General features: G+C 42.5%; 1 long non-coding RNA gene across 3 annotated transcripts; it reads right to left on the reverse strand.

Annotated features, from left to right (window-relative positions):
- Nucleotides 1–10,778: 10,778 nt before the first annotated feature.
- Nucleotides 10,779–18,559, reverse strand: LOC310673785. Of its 3 annotated transcripts, none has more exons than XR_014509235.1 (4): nucleotides 18,408–18,559; nucleotides 13,420–13,599; nucleotides 11,659–11,821; nucleotides 10,779–10,968 (listed from the first exon to the last, which is right to left on the reverse strand). It is a non-coding gene; the product is annotated as an uncharacterized lncRNA (long non-coding RNA). The 3 variants fall into 3 exon arrangements; XR_014509236.1 differs by having other exon boundaries at nucleotides 11,659–11,824; XR_014509234.1 differs by lacking the exon at nucleotides 11,659–11,821.
- Nucleotides 18,560–24,762: the final 6,203 nt, after the last annotated feature.

Consider the following 24,762-nt stretch of genomic DNA (forward strand, 5'->3'; position numbering starts at 1 on the left):
TAAGTTAGATTGGAACTCTGTTCTTCCCTGCCTTCTTTCAGTATAATATCCCAATATGGAATAAGATCTGTCCCTGTTAAATGATGGCATGTATACAAACTGGTATAACCCCCATTGGCTCTGGTTGTTCTTTTCCAAAGTAAGGACACTTAGGATCACAGCATGAAGAACTTGTTTGACTCTGCAGGGTTAGCATAGATTCCCAGTTAATCGTTCAAAAATCTAACCACTGTCCCATGTATTCTATTTGGACCAACTTTCTCTGCCTCTTGAATTGTAAGTGTTGACTACAATGGCACCATTAGCCCCAGATTTGGGGGCATAAGTCATCGTCTCCACCACCACTATGCACCCAGCAGTTCAGTAATTTAAAATGGTGGCAGGAATCTGCTGGCCCTGAGCAGCAGAAGGTGGCCTTACAGCATAACTTGCCCAATCCATTAGCCGGACATCATCCTAGGCCCAAAATCATGGTGGTAGCAACAGGGGGAGGTGACTGGCAGTAGGTGGGAGTAGATCAGCCCCAACTCCCAACTAAGGTACAGAAAAAACCAGGCTGCTGATGGTGTCAAAGTAGGGGGGGCAGGTGTCTCCCCCCTGCAAGAAGGTACCTGACAAGGAGCCACCACAAACCTGCCAGTGTCACCCGTTAACTGCAGAATCCTTATCAATGTACTGTCTGTTAGCCACACACACAGGGCTTGAGAGTAATTTAGAGATGATAAAATCCAGGAAAAAGACAGGCAATTGGGAGAAGGCAGAGTCCCACCCCCTCCAGACCTTTTCCTCATTTTTCATATGATATTTGGGGAACACTGAAAAGAAGAGGAAACCTGTAAGAAATACGTTCTCTTTCAAAATGAGTGAAATGCTTAAGACAAGGTTTTACTCAAAATATGTAGTATGATTTTATTTTTTTAATGTTAGGCAATCTACAGCATTAGAGAATTAAATTTCTGCATAGTGGAACCCTGCAATCCTATATGCAGTTATCTGTGATTAAATTCCAACAGAACTCTGTGGAAATTGTATAGAATTGTACAGTAGTGCATTTATACTTTTGAGGCTGCAATTCTATATGCATGCCTACCTAGGAGTAAGCACTGCTAAGCAGTGTGGGGCTTACATCCTTGTGAACATACATAGGATTGTTTCGTAAATGTGATAAGCATGCCAGAAAATATAATTTTATGTGCATTTTAAGTTTTTAAAGCAGTAAAATAAGTTTTGGTTTGATTTGAAAGCAGGTGGCGCTGTGGGTAAAAGCCTCAGCGCCTAGGGCTTGCCGATTGAAAGGTCGGCGGTTCGAATCCCCGCGACGGGGTGCGCTCCCGTTGTTCGGTCCCAGCGCCTGCCAACCTAGCAGTTCGAAAGCACTCCCGGGTGCAAGTAGATAAATAGGGAACGCTTACTAGCGGGAAGGTAAACGGCGTTTCTGTGTGCGGCTCTGGCTCGCCAGAGCAGCGATGTCACACTGGCCACGTGACCCGGAAGTGTCTTCGGACAGCGCTGGCCCCTGGCCTCTTGAGTGATATGGGCGCACAACCCTAGAGTCTGTCAAGACTGGCCCGTACGGGCAGGGGTACCTTTACCTTTACCTATTGCTTTCAATATCCTCAATAAAGTTTCAATATTTCAATATCCTCAATAAAGTTCACTTCTCCCATGAAAAAAATCACACTTTCCCCCATGGCTTCGAACTGTCTAGAAATGAATACTCCTAGTTTGAGTGAAACAGAAGTAAAATGGCTACTGATGAAAAATGTGCCAGGAGTAGAGCTGGATACAAAAGTTTCAGGAAAGAAAATGTTGGTGCAAACACATGCAAATGATCTGACCTGCTAACAAAATTTGAGGCAAGTAAGGTTGCTGCATCAGCTGCATAGATTGAAATGGAAATATTTTAGCTTGACATCAAAGTGCTCTGTCTTAACAAGTATGCTGAAATATTTGTAGATTATTTGCAAGAACATAAATCAACTTGTGCTTTGGCTGCGTTTAATTAGGGTTGCACTGATGCAACCAAAGGTAAAATGTCTGCCTTCAGTTGCAATTTAATTGGTGGTGAAACTTTAATAAATCCTGATTTCCCTCTAGAGATCCACAGCCATCTGATTGGATTCATTAGTAAAGATTTGCTAATTGTCTAGAAGAGATTACATGGGATTGTTTTGAAATGAGATCTGGAGTTACATACTGCCGGATTCTGCAGATACATGAAATCTAGCACATTTTGAGGAGGGCTCCTGGAGAAATTTCCAGAATCTTCTCTAGTCATAGAAAGAGTATGGAAACTGACTCTTCCCCACCACACATGCACACTGGATCTGACCAGGCTCGCATGGAGTTCTGGCGTGTCATCAATTTCCTCAGCCTCCACTGACGCATGATACCTGAGCATAGGAAATAGGGCGGGGTATTCCAGTCCGCAACAACAAGGATCTCATATCCAAAGGTTCTTACAACCTCATCTCCGTGGATGCCCTCAAACACCTGTTCTTAAATGGCACCTGTTTCCTCATTTTCCAACATGGTCAGTCCTAATATTTGGCAGGGTGACGTGATCGCCTCAAATGGCAGACAATGGAAAGCAGGGAGTGGCAGGAAGGTGTTGGGGAAAAGATCTGTGTTTGTCATTACACAACCTGCCTTGCAACCCTTAAGGTGCCCTCTGGTGTGATGAAGGATACTGTCCTATTGTCAGTATTGAGGGAGGGGGGGATAAACTAACAATCTGGTTGGCTTTTTCTGTGGAACTGGAGGTGTTATCTTGTCCTTCACATGTCTTGGGCAGGCCCTGCTTCACAGTCCTTCCACTCAGCTTTCTCCTTTATCTGGATGTGGTCCCTCTATTTGCACTTTACACCTGCTTATCTTTTGCTCAGCTCCATTGTTTGTTTCTTCCCTTGGCTGGGAGCACTGCTTCCCAAATTCTACAAAGCTGGCTGCTTTGGTTCATGCACACTGTGCTTTATCTCACTTTTCCTATCTTAAATTCACTTCTCCGCACTTTCACATCAGTTTACAACTTTTTTTTTTTTAAAAAAAGAAGCCCTCGCCAAACTTCACCAACATGTTAGTACGAATTTCTTCCACAATGCACATTTTGACTAATGTACACATTGCTGCAAAACAGTTTTCCCTAAAATAATGTGTTTTTATCTGTTACTTACACCAATATATTATATGCATTTATAGGCACACAGTGGAACCTCTACTTACAACCATAATCCATTCCGGAGGTCTTGTCATAACTAGAAACGTACATAAGTAGAGGGGCACTTTTCCATAGAAAGTAATGGAAAAGGGAATTGATCCATTCTAGACGATGAAAAACACCCCCTAAAACAGCAATTTAACACAGATTTTACTGTCTAACGAGACCATAGATCCATAAAATGAAGGCAATAATCAATGTACTGCACTATAAAATAAATAAGACAGTATTGTAGATTTTAAAATGTAACTTTTCCCCCCTTACGTGCACTGAGGGTGGGTGGGCTTACCTGGCTACAAGCTGGTGGAGGGGCAAGGGTCAGTAAAGAGCTGATTCACTTCGGCCAGGGTCATTTTATTTTCTTGCCAGGCCAGGTTCTTCTCTGGACTTCCCTCAGGTTAGTTCCTCAGTGGGGTTTGGGGCTGCAGTGCGCCCTGCTGTGCCTCTTGCAGGCGGCACCTCTTCCACAGCTTCGGGGGTGGGATGGGGACCCTTTCCCCAGTGGCGGAGACTCCAGCGCTGCTCCGCAGCCGGCCAGGCGTGAAAGGCGGGATATCAAATCCAAACTCTGGGCTGTTGGCAAGGCCTCTGTTTGCATCTAGAGGAAAGTTCATAAGTCGAAGCGCCTACTGAAGATCTTAACTGGAATCGTACGTAAGTAGAGCAGTACGTAAGTCGAGGTTCCACTGTACTTCATCCCAATATATGCATTTTCTTGTACACATTACTTGCCCAGAGAACAGCACTGAAAAAATTCAAGTGTGAATCTTGAATACTGGCTGTGTTTCGGTTCACAGATTTTGTTTTGGAAAATGCAAATTAGGTAGATCCACCTTTAAATGTGAGCTGAATCAAATTTCTCCCCCACCCCAGAGTCCCGTGCCTGGCCTTCCTAAAACCCTCGATTTTTCCACCTCACTTTTATGTCTCTCTGCTCCTGCCCAGCAGAATCACATGCACTAAAATGATTTTGGGAAGGGGAAATCCCTTTCATAGCAAAACTGCTGTCCCTTACAAAGTGACTTGCTAGCCAGCTATTCAGAGACTTAGGAGGAATCGTTGCCTGTAATTTTTTTATGCATATAACAGTCCCACTGAGATACCAGTGACTATTATCTTTAAGGTATAGCACGCTAAGTATAAGCCCACAAGAGCCAAAAAGTGCCATTAAGAGGAATGCCTAGCATATGTCCTCTAATACCTATTCACAATGGGGAGCCACCTTATCCGGTTTCATAATGCGCCTTTATGCTTAAGTAATGAGCATTAAAGGACAAACAGTATGTTGCATTTCTTTCCAAATCATGAATTCCTTTCCTCCCTAAATAAAGTATGAATCCCACCTAAATGTGTCAGCTGTGCTGCTTTTCTTTCCTGGCTTTTTAAAACAACTCCATCCGCTTTCAAGATAATTTGAAACAGCAAAAATAACTAAGTAGATTTTGTGGCATCTTCATTGTATAAAGGAACAGAAAGGATTCAGTTTTCATTTTTGTGAGGGCATCCACACACAATGGATTTCCTAACCTTTCCTGAATTTCTGGAATTATACCAACTTGCAACCCAGTGCCTGAAGTTACATTGCTATACCGCCACCCGGCAATATCTGGATGAAGTATGGTAGAAGTTCTGCTCTTGTTTGTTATAAGAATACCTCTGGTTCTTAGCTGAGGTTTCTTTTCTGTTAGGATATCAGTCAAAAAAACAAGACAATGCATTTCTTTGTTTTTCATGCCACTTATTTTTTCCCTAGCGCTTTCAAAACCTTGTTCTGCTTTAGCCTTCACTTTTCTAAAATCTGAACTTTGCTGCTCTCTTTCCTCTCTCATTCTATCCTTCAAGGTTGTTGCCTCTCAACAAGCTTTCTACCTTCACATGCTCTGCCATATTTCTATACTGGGGTGGGGAACCCTTAGTCTATGAGCCAGATGCCACTAGAGCCATATTTCATTTGGTCCTCTGGATTCCCTCCCTCACACCCAGGGAGCAGCTGACAGAGAAAAAGCCTTCGGTATTATGCAAAGTGTGCAATTGCAGCACAGTTATCTGCGAGAAGTTCAAAGTGGGTGGGCTGGGTGGCTGAGCAGAGAGATAGACTTGTGTTCCTTGCAAATACAAAGAAAAGTGTTCAAGAATTTTGCAATTGTATGTATGCAATATTTGGGATGCAGCTGCATTTCATAGTTTGAGCTTTTGAATAGCTGCAAGGTAGGACTCGCAGTTCAGCCTTGCATTTAATGTTCAGTTTTATATTTTTGTAAACTGCTTAGAGGTTTTCTTACAATCAAGTGGTATATAGATTTTGTGTAAATAAATAAATATGCATGGTTCTGTGTGGGTCTAGCCCCACAACTACTGGAGTGCAGGCGCCCAACAGTTGTCTACTGGAGTAATGCAGCCCTTGAACTCACCAGTGTTCTAGACATTGAGTTGTGAGAGGATTCTTAGGGAAGCTGAATTACTGTTCCCATGATTCTGTAAAATCCATATACAGTGGTACCTCTGGTTACAGATGCTTCAGGCATACCTGCCAACATTTCATTTTTTTAAAGGGAAATTCCCTTATTCCGAATAGGATTGCTCGCAAGAAAAGGGAAAAGTTGACAGCTATGCACTTCAGGTTACAGACGCTTCAGGTTACATCACTAACCCAGAAATAGTACCTCAAGTTAAGAACTTTGCTTCAGGATGAGAACACAAATCGTGTGGCAGTGGCATGGCAGCAGTGGGAGGCCCCATTAGCTAAATTGGCGCTTCAGGTTAAGAACAGTTTCAGGTTAAGAACGGACCTCCGGAAAGAATTAAGTTCTTCACCCAAGGTACCACTGTAATTCATTTCACCAGAGCACTTTTTCAGGGAAGTTCTAAAGGAACTCTTGTTTCCTTAATTTTTAAAAGGATGGCCTGATGCATTAAGCTGCTTGCTTATGTTATTACCTGGTGGATTGAACAAAACTAGGAAAGGAGAGGAAACTAGATTCATGTAAACTAGTTGTGTCTCATGTGGCAGGGAAAATTTCCTCACCGTTCCCAAAGGACTCTACTCCTTAAGACCTGAGGAAAAGAATAAGGTCTGCCCTCAGAAGCTCTGCAAGAGGCAATGCCACTGCCTTGGTTCCGGAGTCCGTCCACTCCATAGCTCCATCAGAGAAATGTCACTTCACACAGGAAATCTGACAAGAGGAATTTCCCCAATGTTCTAAGTCTTGAAACTAAGCCTCCCAAATCCTGTTTCCTCAGATGTACTTAACAAGCAACTCTTCCTCCCAAGGAAGGGTCTTGTGGCTGACACAAAAATGTGACTCAGACCTACATTCAGCAAGCCAAGTATAAACCTGGATGTTTATGTGGTTTCTTTTCCTGTCCCGTCTTTGAAATCCAAGTTAACTTAAAAAAAAAAAAAAACCATGAAAAATCTCACAGGTTTTTTTTTTGTCAGTGTACTTCAGAGTTTAGAAGGCTGTTAAGAGTGTGAATATAAATGTCACCACACATACATATTACATGGACTTAATTTATATTTGTCTAAAATGCAAAGGTTCCCCCCTTTTTTTTACAGTTGTACCATCTGTGATTGAAGTGTTATCTTCCTACAGTTTATTTCATCTCCAAGACAGGGGGAAAGTATATAAAAAGAGGGGGAGATGACAGATTAGATAGAAAAGGGGCAAAGGTTAAGGGTCCATGGGAAGTTTTCAGGACTTGAAGGAAAGTCGTCACACAACATAGTTCTCAGTGCTAGGTTATTTTATTGGTGTGGGTGTGTTTTAATTCATATTAATTATCTAAAACCAGAGGTGTTTTTGCTACGAACATGTCATGTTATTTGGTTTTCCAAATGGGAAAACAGCACTCAGGGGAAATAATATAGCAATAACCTCTCAGAAGGGGAAAGATAAATGATCAGGGGGGTGGCAAGACAAGGAAGGGCAAAGGGGAGATGTGAAAATCACAGGGCGGAGGAATAGGCAGGTGTAGGGTGCGGGGGGAGGGGGGGAGAGAGAAGTGGCCATTCAGAATAATCTAGAACTTCTGTCAGAGAGGAAAAGCTGCCTTGTGCTTTCACCACATCTTATTTCCCAGGTAATAAAATCAGGAAAACAGATCATGAATAAACTAGCAAAAGGTAAAGGTAAAGGGACCCCTGACTGTTAGGTCCAGTCACGAACGACTCTGGGGTTGCGGCGCTCATCTCACTTTACTGGCCGAGGGAGCCAGCGTTTGGCTGTAGACAGCTTGCAGGTCATGTGGCCAGCATGATTAAGCCGCTTCTGGCAAACCAGAGCAGCACACGGAAACGCCGTTAACCTTCCAGCCGGAGCGGTACCTATTTATCTACTTGCACTTTGATGTGCTTTCACACTGCTTGGTTGGGAGGAGCAGGGACCGAGCAATGGGAGCTTCGGAAGCCCTGGCCTGGGAGACCATACCATGAAAGAATTCAAAAGAGCTGGCAATAAAGAAGGGCTTTTTATCCCTTTCAATAAACTGTTCCCTCTTATCCACTGACAGGAAGGACCATCACTTAGTAGTAAAACACCTGCATTGCATAAACAAATGTCCAGTAGCACCTTAGAGACCATGCATTTTATTAGGGGAACCACATCACAACAATCATATTAGGCAAAACTGCATACAAATATGTGAACATTAGGTTAAATTTGCAATAAAATGTTGATAAATTTTCATGAGGACATTATTTTAGAAAATCACATACTGATGTGAAAATGTAAAGAACTGGAAATATGAGAAACTAAGAGGAAACCAAAGCTGGCAGATTCACCCATCCCTAGACAGAGCAGGATAAAAACGTAATGAAATAAATAAATACAGCATATAAATGTAGCTAATGGAAGGGATGAGTGTTTTCCATACATAGAAAGAATTATACACTTTGCATGAGCACACACTATATTTTGAGCATTTATGCGTCAGCCTCGTTTGGGCTGGTATCCAGCATGCAACTATACAAGCTGCAAGTGACAGGAAATGAACGAAGGTGATAATAGTACAGCTAAAAGTTTGACTAAAGTGGAGAAAATGTGAGAGAACGCAAAGCAATCAGCAATGTGAAAGGATAACTCAATGCATACACATCTTGAGAGAACATGGTGGGCTTGTGCTATTTTGCTTTTCCTTTCATTAACATTCTTCAACATAAAACTCCAGAAGTTCACTAATAAAAGAGGTCGCAAATATCAGCAAAAGTGACTCAGCAGCTTTCACTTGCCGAATCTTTTTCAGAACTTCTCTTCACCCAGCTGCAGTCTGGACTCCCACGTTTCAGCTGTTCTTTCTAGCCACAGGCAGGAAATAATGATCTTTTCCAAATTAATGAATATTAAATATATATAATAGAAATGGCAATGTTAAGTGGGAACCATCGCTATGCTCTTAACAAAGACTCTGGGAAAAATAAAAGCGAGGCAGGTTTCGTTTTGTTTTCTGACAGCCCAGTACAAATATCAAATCTGAATCAGAAATGCCATTTGTCTGCGGGGAGGGGGGAGGAGGAAGAGTAACAGGGAGACAGATGTTTCTCTCATTATTTTTGTTCTGGGACAGCCATTGCTATTAAGACATGTCACCATCCTCCAGGGCCACAGATACAAATGCACAGCAGGACAGCTGTGTTTAAATTATCATTGTAATTTCCACTGGGGCACAAAAATGTCATTCGGAGGCATTCATGCAACATAACCCTTTTTTTGCATGAGTGTATCTGGCAGATTTCCCCCCTTTCATATACATGTATGAACAGATCATCATAGTGGTATATTGAAGCCATAGCCAGGTGCTTTCGCTGAGGCTCGTCTAAAAGTAAGAAATGTAAGCAGCCCAGGAGTGCTTTAGGCATCTCCCATGACTTTCGCAGTCCTCTGTTCTGCTCACCAGTTATTTCCCAAGCGTCGGGAAATTCTAAACAATGATACTTCAGCTGAAGATAATGTTTGCCAAATGCTGCTTATGGTTTTTCTTTTTCTTTTGCAGGGCCGCCCTCTGCTCTGGAACAGTTGCAGTTGCCCTTTTCAAATCAAGGAATCTGCATTTAACCCTCAGCTAAAAGACAGAACCCACTCATAATCTGTTTGAAGACGTTTTATGTTTACCTGCATCCTTAAATATAAGAACATAAGAAATGCCTGCTTGATCAGCGGCCCATGTAAAGGCACCCTTCTGTTCACGGAAGGGGCAGTTTTCTCAGCTTCCACCTCCTTCACCCACTCCTCATGCTACTCAGTCCTCTGCAACAGATTAAGAACATAAGGAGAGCTGGCTGGATCAGGCCAATGGCCCATTTAGTCCAGCATCCTGTTCTCACAGCGGCCAAGCAGATACCTGTGGGAAACCCACAAGCAGGGCCTGAGCACAACAGCACTCTCTCTTCCTGTGCTTTCCAGCAACTGGTGTTCCTTTGTGTCCTTCTCTCCCAAGGAGGACTATATGCAAAATATGACAAGGTTCCTGCGCTCTTAACAAGTGTAAAGAAAATACAACTTTGGCAAGGGCAAAGGTCTAGAAATGCCGCACCTGTTGAAATTCACTTTGCTGCTTTTAAGGAATTTTGTCCTTCACTGTATCTTGGCTGCGAGTCCTGGGAGAACTGCTCCCTGCCTTGCAGGCCTTTCTCCACCTGGCCTGGGACGTTCGTAGCAGTGAAATTCTGCCTGAAATTAGGCCGTAGGTCAGAGAAGGAAAATGTTACTTTCCCTTGCAAGACGCACAGGATTTCCCGAACTGGGTAAAGAAAAACACACCTTCCCATTGTCCTAGTTTATAGCACAGAGTGTCCTTGTACTTCTTTGTGGATACCATCAGTTTCAGTCTTGGTAACTAAGGAAAATATTCTGACGAATGCTTCATATTTTTTGTGCTATTTAACTTTGCATTATGTGTACTAAACTGCATTCTAGTAGTTTTCAACAGGTCTAATTTCTTGAGATCAGCTTCCTTAGTTAGAAAAATATATTATATGAAATAGCTGTATATAAGGTTTTTTTAAATAAATAAATAAAAGACAGGATTAGAAGATGCAGAAAACAATTCATCCCATCCGATTGCAGTGTGCAGCCACCATTCACTTTAGCTGTCATTAAATCCCAGATATTCTCCCCCCACCCACCAATAATGCTGCAGAGCCCCTTATTTTCTGTAGCAAATTCATAAGCAGACACTTCAGACATTTGCTGCTGAACATGCAAAAGGGGCTTTTGAGAATGCTTGAGCCTAGGTCTGCCCCTCCAATGATACTACATGCGCCAGCAACCGCAAGCCAGCCTGTGATTGGCTGAGACTGACGGGAACCACCTGAAGCATGCCAATCATTCCAATCACAAGGGCTGCCCCTGTGCTGGAAACCCTTTGTGGGATGAAGGTGGCCCCCTTCAAACTCAGCAAATCTTACTCTAGGTTTGGAACAATGTTAGTGCAAGCAGTGGCACTGGGAGGGTAGAGCTAGCCCCACCCATTCCTACAGACTCATGTGTATTTTGGGCAGGAAACAAGCTATGATGTATATGATAAAATCCCTAGCATAAAATGTGGTTTCTCACAAGTTTATTGGGGTTAATCAGTAGTGGTGGACTGCTAACCTGAACGGTCGTTTGTTCATACCGCCAGGCTTCTTCTGTAATATGCAGCTGCATAGCCAAAAGGAAACAGTCTAGAAGTTGTGCCGGAATAGTGAGAATCAGTGTACAGAAAGGGAGAATAGAGATGCACCTAGCAAACGGAGGAACCACTCAACAAACCTTTGAAGACAAAATTGGAATAAAGTCACATTTATAGCTGACAAGAATAGAACAAACAGAATACATATATCACATATTTTAGAGGCAGCCTTAGCAGAAAGGCAAGGATATATCTGCAGGAAACAGAATCCTATGCATTCTTAGATTTATGACTGATTTTTTAAGAGTGTGGGAATGACTGCCAGGATTTCATCTCATTCATCTTTGTCTAAAGAGGCTCAAATGAATGCTGCCACCAGAGGTTAAGGAGATCCATTTGTCAACGCAAGAGGATGGGTCGGAGACAATAAAGGAAATGGTAAAACCAACCATCAATCCCTGTTATTTATTGTGATTTAATTAGCAGATTTAGACTGCATTCTTCAGAATGCTCTGCCAGGCCAAATCCCATTTACTATTATGGGGCTTTCCTGGACGCTGAGCTTTGCAGAGCGGGTTGCAAGTGTGTTTCTTCCTCCTATGCCTTATCATTTCTTCTTTATGCAAAACATGCAGAATAAGACACTTGGGAATATATAGTACAGAACTCTGACAGGACCAGATCCAAGTTTGAGGGGAACTTTGGTGAATAGCCATCTGGTGGGCCTTCTTATGTTGTGGGCCCATCCAACATACCCCAGTGGCAGTAATAAGTAGCCCCACCACTACCACCCTTGAGTGGCTAGATACAGGAAGTGCTATTTCAATTACCCAGAATGCCTCTGTCATAGCGTTGCTCCAGGATATTGTTGGGAATTAAAATGGTGGCTCTTGGACACAGCTGAATTTTTAAATGAGACCCAGGGCAGGCATTAATGGTGGGTCCTGCCAGGGCGTTGGGACTTTTCAAGGATGTCATGTGCTGATGCCAGGCCTGCTGATAAATGCCAAAGGTGAGCACATTATGCAATTTTCTTGATAGGATTTAATTTAAATAATAACTAAATCATTGCTCAAGACAACTGTTAAAACAGTTGATAGCATTTCTGGATGTGATTTTAATGATTTAATTTAGAAGAATTGATTTCAATTATCAAGGCAAAATGTGTTTAGTGGCCACACTTATGCAAATTTGCTTAATTTGCTGATTAAGTATGACTGAGATAGCCTCTACTTACCCACAGAAAACTAACATGACAGAAAGAAGGCTTAACACCTTTCCCCTTGACATGCTAGTTTGCCATGTGAGGAGAGATTTTGTTTTTTATGGAGAAGCATTCAGTCATATGATGCCCCATCTATACTCTGAAATAGTACAACTTGGGCACAAATTTAGCATTGCTCAGTCAGGACAGGCAGAGGTCTTACACTGAATGTCAAAGCAGAACCTCAAACATTGGAACTTTGCACCCTTGATTGCATGGTGGGATGTGCAACTCATGTCCAGCCACATGGTTGGCTGAGAAATGGATTATTCTCATGTTGCATGCTCATTTCCTCATTGAAGATGTGGGACGCTCAGGAGCAGCCCTGCTATTTATGTAAATGAGGCCCATATATGATGCTAACTACCTATCCATCACGATCATTCTCAATGATGCTAAGTAAACCATGGCTTAGTCTCAATTAGCAGGGCAGCAGAAAGATCAGGGGAGTTACAATGTACCCATGATCTGTGGTCTAGGACAGGCATCCCCAACCTGCGGCCCTCCAGATGTTTTGGCCTACAACTCCCATGATCCCTAGCTAACAGGACCAGTGGTCAGGGATGATGGGAATTGTAGTCCAAAACATCTGGAAGGCTGAAGGTTGGGGATGCCTGGTGTAGGAACTCACACTTCTTTTCATTCACACTAAGCCATAGTTTGGCTCATCAGTATGAGCAAACTGGGCCAAAGTAACTTCAGAAGAAGTCCACATATGGGATTTAAAAGGACCTTATAGGCAATACATAATAATTAAAACAAAAGTGGCACTAAAAGCAGCAGTAGAGAAAAAAAACTTCTGCATCTTAAAAAGTGCTAGAAAACTGTTTTTCAGGAGTAGCTGTCATTTAATCCTTTCATTTATTGGATTTGTCTAGGACCTCCCCAACTCCCATGGACCACTTGAAAATTGCTGGGGGATTAGATGGACCACTTGCCTGTTGTAGCAATCATAATGTGCTGTGATAGATGCTGCATTAGTTTTAAATTGTATTTCTACAGACGTAGCACAGACCACCTGAATGAAGGCCATGGACCATTCCACAGCTTGGGAAGCCCTGGCCTGGGAAACCATGAAAGAATTCAAAAGAGCTGGCAATAAAGAAGGGCTTTTTATCCCTTTCAATAAACTGTTCCCTCTTATCCACTGAGAGGAAGGACCATCGCTTAGTAGTAAAACACCTGCATTGCATAACAAAATGTCCAGTAGCACCTTAGAGACTAAGTTTGTTCTGGGTGTAAGATTTCGTGTTTTTTGGTCTCTAAGGTGCTACTGGACATTTTTTAATTATTATTTCGACTGCATCAGATCAACACGGCTACCTACCTGAATCTACCTGCATTGCATGCAAAAGATTCAAGGTTTAACAGTAGCTCCCGGTCTGGCTTGGAACAGCCTCAGTCGGGAACCCTGGGTAGTTGCTGCAACTCAGCATAAACAATCCCGATGGTTCTTCTACACTTCCTGTTGTCCCGCCACTTTCTCCCAGAAACATGGGAACATGCCCTACAAACATGGACACAACACAGAACATCATATTCTGCTCATGCTTCCTAGAGAAAATGTATTCTGTAAGAAAAGTGTATGATCAAATGAATGCCTGCCAGTGTTATCCAATAATATTTAGGCAATGGCTAAAATACAGCGTGGTTTTTGAAGAAAGATTTCATCTCTCATCAGCAATAGGATCTATTTTTTAAATGTGCTCCCCCCATCCCCACCCCCCAAAAAACCAAATGTTGGAATGCTTGATAGAAATGCATTTATTTGTCAGATCACGAAGTTCTCATAACATTTCTCAGCCTTAATAACACATCTGCTCTTAAAATGTGGTCTCTTGGTAATAGCTGGCTGAAAGTGTCTGAATTTAGGGATTATTTGAGACAACAGATTTCCTTCTATTTGGAATTGAATGAGGCATCTGCTCCCTCACCGTTGGCTTTGTGGGATATTCTCAAGGCAATCATAAAAGGGCAGATCATTTTGTACATTATGGAAAGGAAAAAAAGACCTCTGTTGGTAATTATGAGAATTGGAAGGGTATATTGGGGACCAGGAAAAATAGTACTTGATGACTATAAAAGTAGTTGCTTCATAGAGCCTCCACCCAATTTCAGGAAGATGTAGAGCACCCAGATTAACCAAAGAAGGGACCACAGTAATGCATGAAGGCCCAAAGTAGCAGGTGGAACAAAGAAGTGTGTGGCGGGGGGGGGGGGGAGGAATCTGGAAATTATTTGCATTGTACCTCAGGAAAAATAAACAAGAAACTGGCTGACTCATTACAGGATGAAGAGTTAGTCATGGATTCCCGGAGAATGAGCAGATTGTCTGCCAGTATTTATGACAACCATGTATTTGGGGAGGAGATTTTAAAAATTGGATTATGGTGCACAAAATCACATGCAGTTCTCCATATATTAAATTGCTTTTGTAATATTAAAAATGAAAGCAATCTCACAGCAATTTGGGAATATTACTACAGAATTCCAGAGCCTCTACTAAAAAAATGTAGGCTTAACATTTACCTTGACAAAAGTTGGTATTAGAATCACAGAATTGTAGAGTTGGAAGGGACCACGAGGGTGGAGAAAACCTTCCATTTTGCCCAGTGTGAAACAAACACTTGCTTTGGAGGAAGTTTATTGTGGAATTCCAGGGACAAGAGTGTTTGGTGTTTTGGCAAGTAAACAGATACCTGCATGCATATCTACAAAGGACCTCGTGAGCTGTATTGTCCAAGAGGAACCTGCACAATAGGTGCAGTTCCACAGTTCCTGATGTTACCATGGAACAGCCATGTCTGTACCACAAGCCAAACATTCATTTCCTGGCACGTACCACCCCCCAGGATCAGTTCTTTAAACCTTTTACTTTTTTTACTTTGATTTCCTTTCCAGGACCACTAAAGCCAGGCTTCCTACATGCCGTTAACCACCCTCGTCCTTTGGGTACAGGGATGGTTTATGATGTACTAATGGAATGTCTTTTCATGAAAGCCATTTCCCAATCACTCTAATGCCATCCATAAACTTATGTGTTAAGCCAGTTGTACTTCCCTGTACAAGCACCAAAAGAGTGAACCCACCTCTATGTAACAGTCAGATTTAAGATGACACCTGAACTGCTACTGGGACTGAACAGGTGACATCACAGGATGACATACTGACTTGTTTTGCCGTGAAACTAGTGTGATGTTACAAAACAAGTCATGTCCTCTGGAGCTCAGCAAATGACATAGTACTTTCCAAATGGAATAGAACCTTCTTGTTGATATAGTACTTTCAAAATGGAGCAATGAATCTCTAGGCAATGGGATTTTCCAAATACTAGATGTAGTATCAACCTCTGAAGATAGTTTGACACCACATGATTGATCAACCACTGGAAGAATGAATCATTATTTTAAAGTACTTTCCTTCTGGTTCAAGTATAACCACTATTCCAGTTCTGTTCCTGATCCAGTCAGCAGATGGATGTGTTACAACTGGCTTCCTTGATCCCTCCTAATTAATCTTTTACATTTTCTTACAGAAGCATTTATTACTATTCTTACACTTAACTCCCACCTTCAGGGATTTGCAGCTCAGTAGGAGAGCCCATGTTTTCCATACTGAAGGTTCCAGGTTCAGTATTTGGCATCACAAGCTTTTTTAAAAAATAAAAATAAATCAGATATAAGTCCTAGGGAAGATCACTGCCCAACAGACAATATTTGATTAGATGGAATAATCATCTAACTGAATACGGCAGCTTCATATAGTTACAGGATGGTGATTACTACAGTACGACTGTATTGTATCAGTTGCCATCCTAGCAAATCTTATGCTACAATCCTCCCCTCCCCCCATCTTCCTCCCAATAGATCTTTGCATTTTTGCATTGAAGGACTAGAAGAATGCCATCAGTTGCCATCCTGGGGGCTAATACACCCTGCAGAGGCTCTGCCATGAACTAGGTTTCTTCTCCTATTATTATTTTATTTTAAAAACTTATTAAGTTGTTGATGGCGGGCGGGGGGGGGGGAAGGAACCACTCAGCGCCTTCTCAGAGTGGTAATCCTCCCCCCCACTCTCTCTCTCTATGATTAATTTTTTAATGCAGCCTTTACCCAGCCCAATGTGTGATGAACCTCCCTCTCAACAATGCTTTGGAATAATGCTATGTTAGGGACATTGTGGAAATCAAAATGGCAACTACCAGACCCAGATACCTGGCATTGACTGGAGCACTGCTGTCCACTCTCGCTGCTTCTGCTGTCAGGCAAGAGAGCCGGCATTTGTCCACAGACAGCTTTCCGGGTCATGTGGCCAGCAGGACTAAACTGCTTCTGGAACAACAGAACACCGTGAAGGAAACCAGAGTGCATGGAAACACCGTTTACCTTCCTGCCGGTGCGGTACCTATTTATCTACGTGCACTGGCATGCTTTTGAACTCCTAGGTTGGCAGGAGCTGGGACAGAGCAATGGGAGCTCACCCCATCACAGAGATTCAAACCGCCAACCTTCTGATCGGCAAGCCCTAGGCTCAGTGGTTTAGACCACCCTGCCACCCACGTCCCTATATAAAGCCCTACTTGACTTACCCCTTATATACCCAACTGATCAGTATGTGCTACAGCTAAAGATCTCCTGCAGACACTACCTTATTAGGAGGTCTGCTCTGCACAATGTAGGAATCAGACCTTCAGGGCTGTGGCACCTGCCCCTTCGAATCTCCTTCCCTTAAATATTAGACACTAGCTCTTTTTTGACACCTGCTGAAGACCTTCCTCATCCAACAACGTGGTTAAGTAGAGATCTTTCCCAGCCTGTATCTACAATCTGTATTGGAGTTGTTTTTAATCTATTTATTTGATCACTTGTTGCTTGTCACCCTGCATTCCTTTGCTTATTCCAAAGTGTGTGTGAGAGGGAGATTTGTCTCAGGCTGAATTCTCCCCTCTATGCTGAAAAGTCTTTATAAGAGACTGGTTGAATGGACTGGGTAGTTGTACTGCAATGTTTTGCCTCCCTCTTGTGCCACAGAAAGTGGGCTATTTCATGAGCAAAAAGCAACAAAAATCATTGGAGCTATATAATTACTGGGGTCACCTATGGATAACAATGTTCACAGCTCAAACTGCATGGCTGTGCTTCTTCAAGGAGGTTAAAGCCACCCCATTTGAGAGCATGCTGTTTTCTAGCAGTCCAGATGCCACTGATTGGAAGTCACAGAGAGTCAACACAGAAGAAGCAACCCCTGCAAATGTACCTAATTTCCCTCGAGACCATTAGGTTTATGAAAACAAATAAAACCTCTGTAACATTTCCCCCCCTTTTTACGGTATCAAGAGTTCACTGGAAATTATTCCACATTTAATGGTCAATTTAAGAACATTAAATGTAGTTAACAATCAATTTAGCAGGTATTATTCCACTTCTGTTTATAAATGTCTAATTAAAATAGGTCATTTTTGCTGTGCGGAGTGTGACTTTTGCTAGCCAATTGCAGCACTTAAGCCAATGCAGCAAAAATAATGGCTATTTGAATACCCTCTTTCTCCCCCCACCTCCAAAAAAAGGGGGCAGCCTGCATATATATTTGCAGTTGCTACCCCCCACTTTCCAGATCTTCCCTGTCATGCCTTCCTTCCAAAAACCTCCAGGTATTTAGAGCAAAACCACAGAGTGGAAGGCACCACATGGCTTGGCAAAAGGACTCCATAAAGTTCTGTCCTGTAGCTGTGGATACAAACTCAAGCTGGTCGTACGCAGAACTCCGACATGTTCAGCCCACTACCCCTCGGCACAGCCAAATGTTTCAGCAGCTGCCCTTTTGTCCTGTTTCTTAAATAAACAAAGAACAGATACAAATTAATGACCTAAATTTATGGCAAAGAACACTGCCTTCCCAGAGCTAACTGCCTTAAAAGAACAGATGTTAAAATAACATTCGGATTCGCACAAATGCAATGGGGTTTTTTTTAACAAGGGGGGGGGGGACTTCAGTGTGAACATGTAGGCTTGGAATACCATATAGAAAATAACCTCTAAAGAAGTAAGGCATTGCTTGCCCTTTGCTGTTGCACCACAGATTGTGTGACCTTCCTATCCTGAACGGGAGATGCAAATTATCCTGCACATCACATGCTACAATCTCTCCCCCCATCTGTCTGTCCCCCCCAATAGATCTTTGCATTTTATCTCCAGTCTGGAAGGACAAGAAGAATGTTACTTTAGATAGTTATCAGATGCTGTTAGATTTGTATATCAGTCTCATTATTATTATTATAGTCATAATTATAATTATAATTATAAAATAAAACATTACCTCTTTGTCCCATCCTTCAGGAGGCAGTCTTTAGTCATGAAGGATGCTTTCTTGGAAAACCTTGTTGAGAGTTAAGCCTGAAAAGAGGCAGACTCTTGTGAATGGTAATTATATCCAGGTGCGAAGAAGTAATTAATAGAGAGAAACCTTTAGCAAAAGGAGTGAGAAATCTTAAGTCGGGAAGAGGGGGAAAACAGATGTAAAAAAAACAACAACCATCATGCAGATCGCAAGAAAAGTCACGTGTAGGATTACATTAAGGCAGTGAGCACTTTTCATCAAAGAGACTCATAGCAGAATGTTATCCACGAAGAGGAGCTACCTGTTAATACCTCCCTTGACCCCTCCAGTCCTTTGCATTTCCATTTGAGTTGCCCGTCAGATAGTGAAGTTTTGCCAATATGCTATACAGGATTCCTGAGTTACATGGAAATATTATTCGTTCAAAATAATTTGCAGACCAGTTTTCCTATGCTCAACGCAATTTAATTAAATATCAACAAACATTTTGAAAGCAGCAATTAAACATAACATGCCTTTCACAAATCGACTCTCAGCAGCCATCAAATAAAATCTGAAGAGCCTTCCAATTGTCTCAGCATCCCATAGGTTTTACAATCCATCCAAAAGGCCACGAGGGAAGAAATCATAGAACTGTAGAGTTGGAAGGGACCCTAAGGATCATCTAGTCCTGTGGTTCCCAATATGGGGCACACGCCCCACAGGGAGGCAATTTGATTTTTAAGAGGGGCAATTCAAGAATGAGTTATTAACAATTAATGGCCTTTTAGGCATCCTCCACTTTGTGAATAATAAGAATTATATGTCACCGGGGGGTGTGTGTCAGGATTTTAGAGATGCTTAGGTGGGGCATGGTCAAAAAAAGGTTGGGAACCACTGATCTAGCCCAACCCCCTGCTACGCAGGAATGTGCAGTTGTCCTATACAGGGATCGAATCTGTGACCTTGGCATTATCAGCACCACACTCTAACCAACTGACCTATCCAGGATGGAACAGTTTCTGTTCTCAGGGAGGTCAGTCCAAAGCTTTGGGGGCAATTGCAATAAAGGCTCTACTCCTTGAGGCTGATGGTTTTATCCAGGGCTCAGCAACCTTTTTCAGCCATGGGCCAGTCCACCGTCCCTCAGACCATGTTGTGGGCTGCACTATATTTTGGGGGGGAGGAATGAATGAATTCCTATGCCCCACAAATAACCCAGAGGTGCATTTTAAATAAAAGCACATATTCTACTCATGTAAAAACACCAGGCAGGCCCCACAAATAACCCAGGGATACATTTTAAACATGGTGGCGCTGTGGGTTAAACCACAGAGCCTAGGACTTGCAGATCAGAAGGTCAGCGGTTCGAATCCCTGCAATGGGGTGAGCTCCCGTTGCTCGGTCCCAGCTCCTGCCAACCTAGCAGTTTGAAAGCACGTCAAAGTGCAAGTAGATAAATAAGTACCACTCCGACGGGAAGGTAAACGGCGTTTCCGTGTGCTGCTCCGGTTCGCCTGAAGTGGCTTAGTCATGCTGGCCACATGACCCGGAAGCTGTACGCCAGCTCCCTCGGCCAATAAAGCGAGATGAGCACCGCAACCCCAGAGTCGGCCATGACTGGACCTAATGGTCAGGGGTCCCTTTACCTTTACCTTACATTTTAAATAAAAGGACACATTCTACTCATGTAAAAACACGCTGATTCCTGAGCGGTCCGAGGGGTGGATTGAGAAGGTAATTGGGCTGCATCCGGCCCACGGGCCTTAGGTTGCCCACCCCTGGGTTTTACCCTTCATAAAACACAGGAGCTCACTAATTGACGATAAACATCCCTGGGGCAAATACAGGGGCAGGTGGTCTCAGAGTTGCATGCTCCCCATTTCCCTGAGTGGCAAGAAACTCAGAGACAGGGCTAATGGGTTTTGCTTCCTTTGGATGACACAGCACGCTAGACACATAGTGTTTTTGTTATATCTGTCTATTTACAAATATCCATGCAGAGCATAATGGGATCAAATAGATTACTAATGCAGGCAGCACAACCACTGATCCTATGGTCCTTCATCTTCAGTCAACTCACAGCTCCCTTGTCTGGCTCTCTTTCTAACCAAACTCAAGCAGCAACTGCTTCTAGTTTTCTCTCTTTCCCTCTGCCAAATTCTGATGGACTTCACATTTCCAAGATTAGAGAAAGACTGAAAGACATCGAGGATGATCCAGCTCCTTTTGTTATATCTCTGGGTCACCCATCAAGTTTGTCAAGCAAAATAATGGGATAAACTCCATTCATGCCTACCTAGGCAGTCAAACTCATTATAGTATGTTGGGTCCTTGGCTGTGAAGGATTTTCATGTGGGAATTATAACTTGCCCTAGACAAGAAGCACTCTAAATTCCCGACAAATTCTTATCATAAATTTGAACATATGCTGTATGGATATAGTGGAACATGTCTTGCTGAAGAATGGACAAATAAATACATGTTTAGATCATGACAAAAAAGGAAAATTTCTGGATACCTTAAATGACTGTGTTCTAGACCAGTTGGTCCTTGAATTGACAAAAAGGGAAGCAATCCCGGGTGGGAGATGTAGCCATTGCTGAATTGATTAGAAACAGTGACCTCAGTGCAAATTCAACATATATGCAGGTGGACAATTGCCAAGGAAGTCCAGCACAGAGACATTTCAAAAGAGGAAATTTGTCAAAGATGAGAGCATTGGTTAAAAAAAAAAAAAATTGAAAAGGAAAGTCGTATGGGTCAAAGGTATCCATCCAAGAATTCTTAAAAGAGTTCACATGTGAAATTTGCTGACCTAACTGAAATGTGTAACATGTTTAATTGGCCATGTTCCAGTCTTCTAATATTATTCTTTGTGCCTGAAGTGTTGCATTGGAACATGACCAATGCAACACTATAACAATAATTTTACTATTTATATCCCGCCCATCTGACTGGGTTGCCCCACACTGGGTGGCTTCCAACATATATAAAAACATAACAAAACATTAAACATTTAGAAACTTCCCTATACAGGGCTGCCTTCAGATGGCTCAGGGGTCGGATAAGTCCATACCCTCTAACATTTCTCCATTGAAAATAGGGACACCCTGAGATCAAATCAGAAACCGGGACGGCTTCTGTGAATACAGGATTGTCCCTGGAAAAAAGGGACACTTGGAGGGTCTGATCTGGTGATTTAAGAAGCGCTGGCTTTAGGTGATACCACCTATATTCACACACAACACAGCCTGAAACCAGCTTAACAAATTACAAGTCAACTTCAACAAATCCATTTGCTTGCTGCGCGCCAAGTGCATTTTGTTCATGCCATCGCACACTGCACTCCATTTCCCTTCTTCCTCAACAGTCTAATATACATTTTCTTGTCAAGCGTCTTGGCAGTCAACTCCACGGTTTGCAAGATGGACTGAGAATTCCACAGGTGGACTGATTAGTGGGTGGCATTTTTGAGTTCTAGCAAGCTGTTAGCATTATGTCTGTTTGCTTTAGGTACAGATGTGAAGTGATTTGACAGTCAATTTCAGAAGTGTGTGAATTTTTTTAATGTCAAACTCTTCTTTATGGATACAGTCTCTTATCTGCCTGGCTGTCCATTGGAGAGAGAAAAAACCACAAAACCTCAATCTGGTGGTTTCCAACAATAAGGAGGGGTGGGGGTAGGGATCCAAATGCTTTCAAGTAAGAAAAAAAAAATGGTTTTGCATGGGAGGGCGGGGGGAAATGTAATTCAGTTGAGGGCTTCAATCCACATGACCAAAATTCTATAGCGGGTACAAAGGATCTGTTACTAGGAAGTCAATTTTCTGTTTACTTCACACAACTCACCCGAACACAAGGTTGCATAACAAAAGCCATAGATACAGGCAAGTGATGTTTGACAAGTGGAATTTTCTGTTGACTTGCTCGTTACATTTCCTCCTTTTGACAGAAACATTTGGAATGTGATTTTTCTTGCAGTTACTCTGAGCCCAAAATAACAACTCTAGAATCAACGCTTTGGAGGTGGAAAGGTACAACACAAACACTTGCAGTCAGAGCAACATGGGAAATATGAGTTGACATGCACAATAACCACACGTGGCACATGGTTTATTGATTGCATCTTGTCATATGAAAGAGGCACTCTCAGATCTTGACATCATACTTCCATATATTTCACAACTGTGGAGGAAAATGTAAATATTATCTATAAAAGCTGTGGATAGAGCTGGCTAATGAATGGGCCAAGATTCCTCTCTCCACATAGCAGCCCTTCTTAGAACAGCAACAGTCAACACCTGTATATAAGGGGAGGCCACTTTCTTGTCCAGAAAGTGGTGTGGGAGGGGGACAGCCTGTCACATGAGCTCCTGCGTCAGGAGCCATCAAGCTCTGCATTATAGTTGGCACTGTTTCGTACCAAGTTATCAAATTTATGGAGCATATGCGCTTGGGTGAAGTCATCAGTGAGGGAAAACTGAGGAAAATGGTTCCTCCCAAAAGACTGCTCAGGAAGCTGACTGGCAATGGCTCTTTGCCTTTCTGGAGCATGGCTAATCATGCAAAAGCGTGTACACGAAATGCCATGCATTGGCACACTTTCTGTAGGTAGCTATTAACCAAAATATTTCATATCACACTCAAAGAGAGATGTAACGTCAATATGTGAATTATTTCTCTCACACAATTTTTGTAAAGGTCGCACAAGTGAGTGCTGCAGGTGATTTTTCCTTGGCACGACGCAATTTAAAATATGACATGGCTACTGGGTGTCAGGCAGAATTGCCATGTGGCCTTTGCACCACCAATTAGCCTTCCCTGATGTAGAGAAAAGTTCATTCAAAAGAGTGGTCATAACAGCCTTGGACTGTCCAGCTCGTTGGTTGTTTATTTGTTAATAAAAACACTTCCATAAAAATACCAAAATGGTTTCCAACAAGTATACACAGGCACAATAAAAACCACATACAGATTTAAAACCTGAGAGCCTCAGCTAACTATAACTTTGTCTGCATAAGCCTGGCTTATGCCTGGCTTCATCTCAGAGACATACATGTTAGTCTCAGAAAAAGAGAAATATATAATTGGTAAAAGAGTATAGTAAGCAGTAATAACTCCTTCTGGCCAAGGAGTTCATCACAGTCAAAGGCACTGCGATACGAATGGTGGGAAAGGAAATAGCATCACTAACAAGCCTCTGAATATGTTCTGAGGTAATTTCTGAGGTAATTTCTGTGGAGAACAATAGTCACTCCAGTGCAACTGTGGCAATAAGCCTGATCTAGCATTGGGCGTACCTTTTACTCCTAGTTCCATGTTGATTAGCTTCGGGTACAGTCAATTCTAAAAGAAAGAATTAACATGGTGGATTAACATTTGTGAATACCATAGGTGACTGAACAGCCCTGAACTCTATTTCTGTGAATGCTCATGTCTATTCAAGGAGAAGATAATATCCATTTCAAATCTTACCACAGGCTGGGTAAAAGAGGGTGTTACTTATCATAGACACCAAGCTTTGGGAACTAATTTTGCCTTTCCCCAGCAATTGTCTGAAGTACTAAGAATTTCTGAAGTTTGCAAGGCAGGGGAAATGGGGCGGGGAGCACCTAAGGACATAGAGTGCAGGAAATATTGCAATATGTAAACTATCATTTGCACACAGCCTCGCTTCTTGTGTAAGGCATAAAGACAAAAGACAAACGACAAGTAGCTGCAATACGATGCGTAAGATTGAAGCCCTCATCATTCGATCTAATTCCAGGATGAGTAGTACAACCCAATGCAACAGGCAAACACACTTGCACAAAACCAACAAAATAAGAGCACACACTGGCTATTTGAGTTATTTATGGATTGCTTGTATCTGGAAAATAATATGCTGCCATTCGGATTAGAGGAAATAAATGGGATGCATCCATTGGTGCATGAGCAGAAAACAGCTCACACAATGGCACTTCCTCTCCCCTGCAGCTCCCCTGAACCCCTCAAAAAGCCTCCTCAGAAGGCTGGGAGGAACAAGCAAACTTTGTGGGCTATGTGACCTGGATCTGCAGGAGAGGACTGCCCGAAATTGAGGGGGAGAATCTTGCACCAGTGGAGCACAACATTCAATTCCTCCATCTGATTTCAGGCAATGTCCCCGCCCACTTCAGCCCTGGAAAACCCAATCCACAATGGTTGGTAGGCTCCACCAAATTTCTGAAGCAACTTTTGGGGGTTCCAGCAGAGAGGACAGGAAGGGAACAGTTATCCCTTGCACTAACTTGCCTTCCCCTCAGTTGGAGAAGACTCAATCCCAATAACAAATCCAAATAAAACACAGTCTTAAAACAATCTTAAATCTGAG

The sequence above is a fragment of the Podarcis tiliguerta genome, assembly GCF_965153285.1.
Source record: "Podarcis tiliguerta genome assembly, chromosome: 3".
In the NCBI taxonomy this organism is placed as follows: domain Eukaryota; kingdom Metazoa; phylum Chordata; class Lepidosauria; order Squamata; family Lacertidae; genus Podarcis; species Podarcis tiliguerta.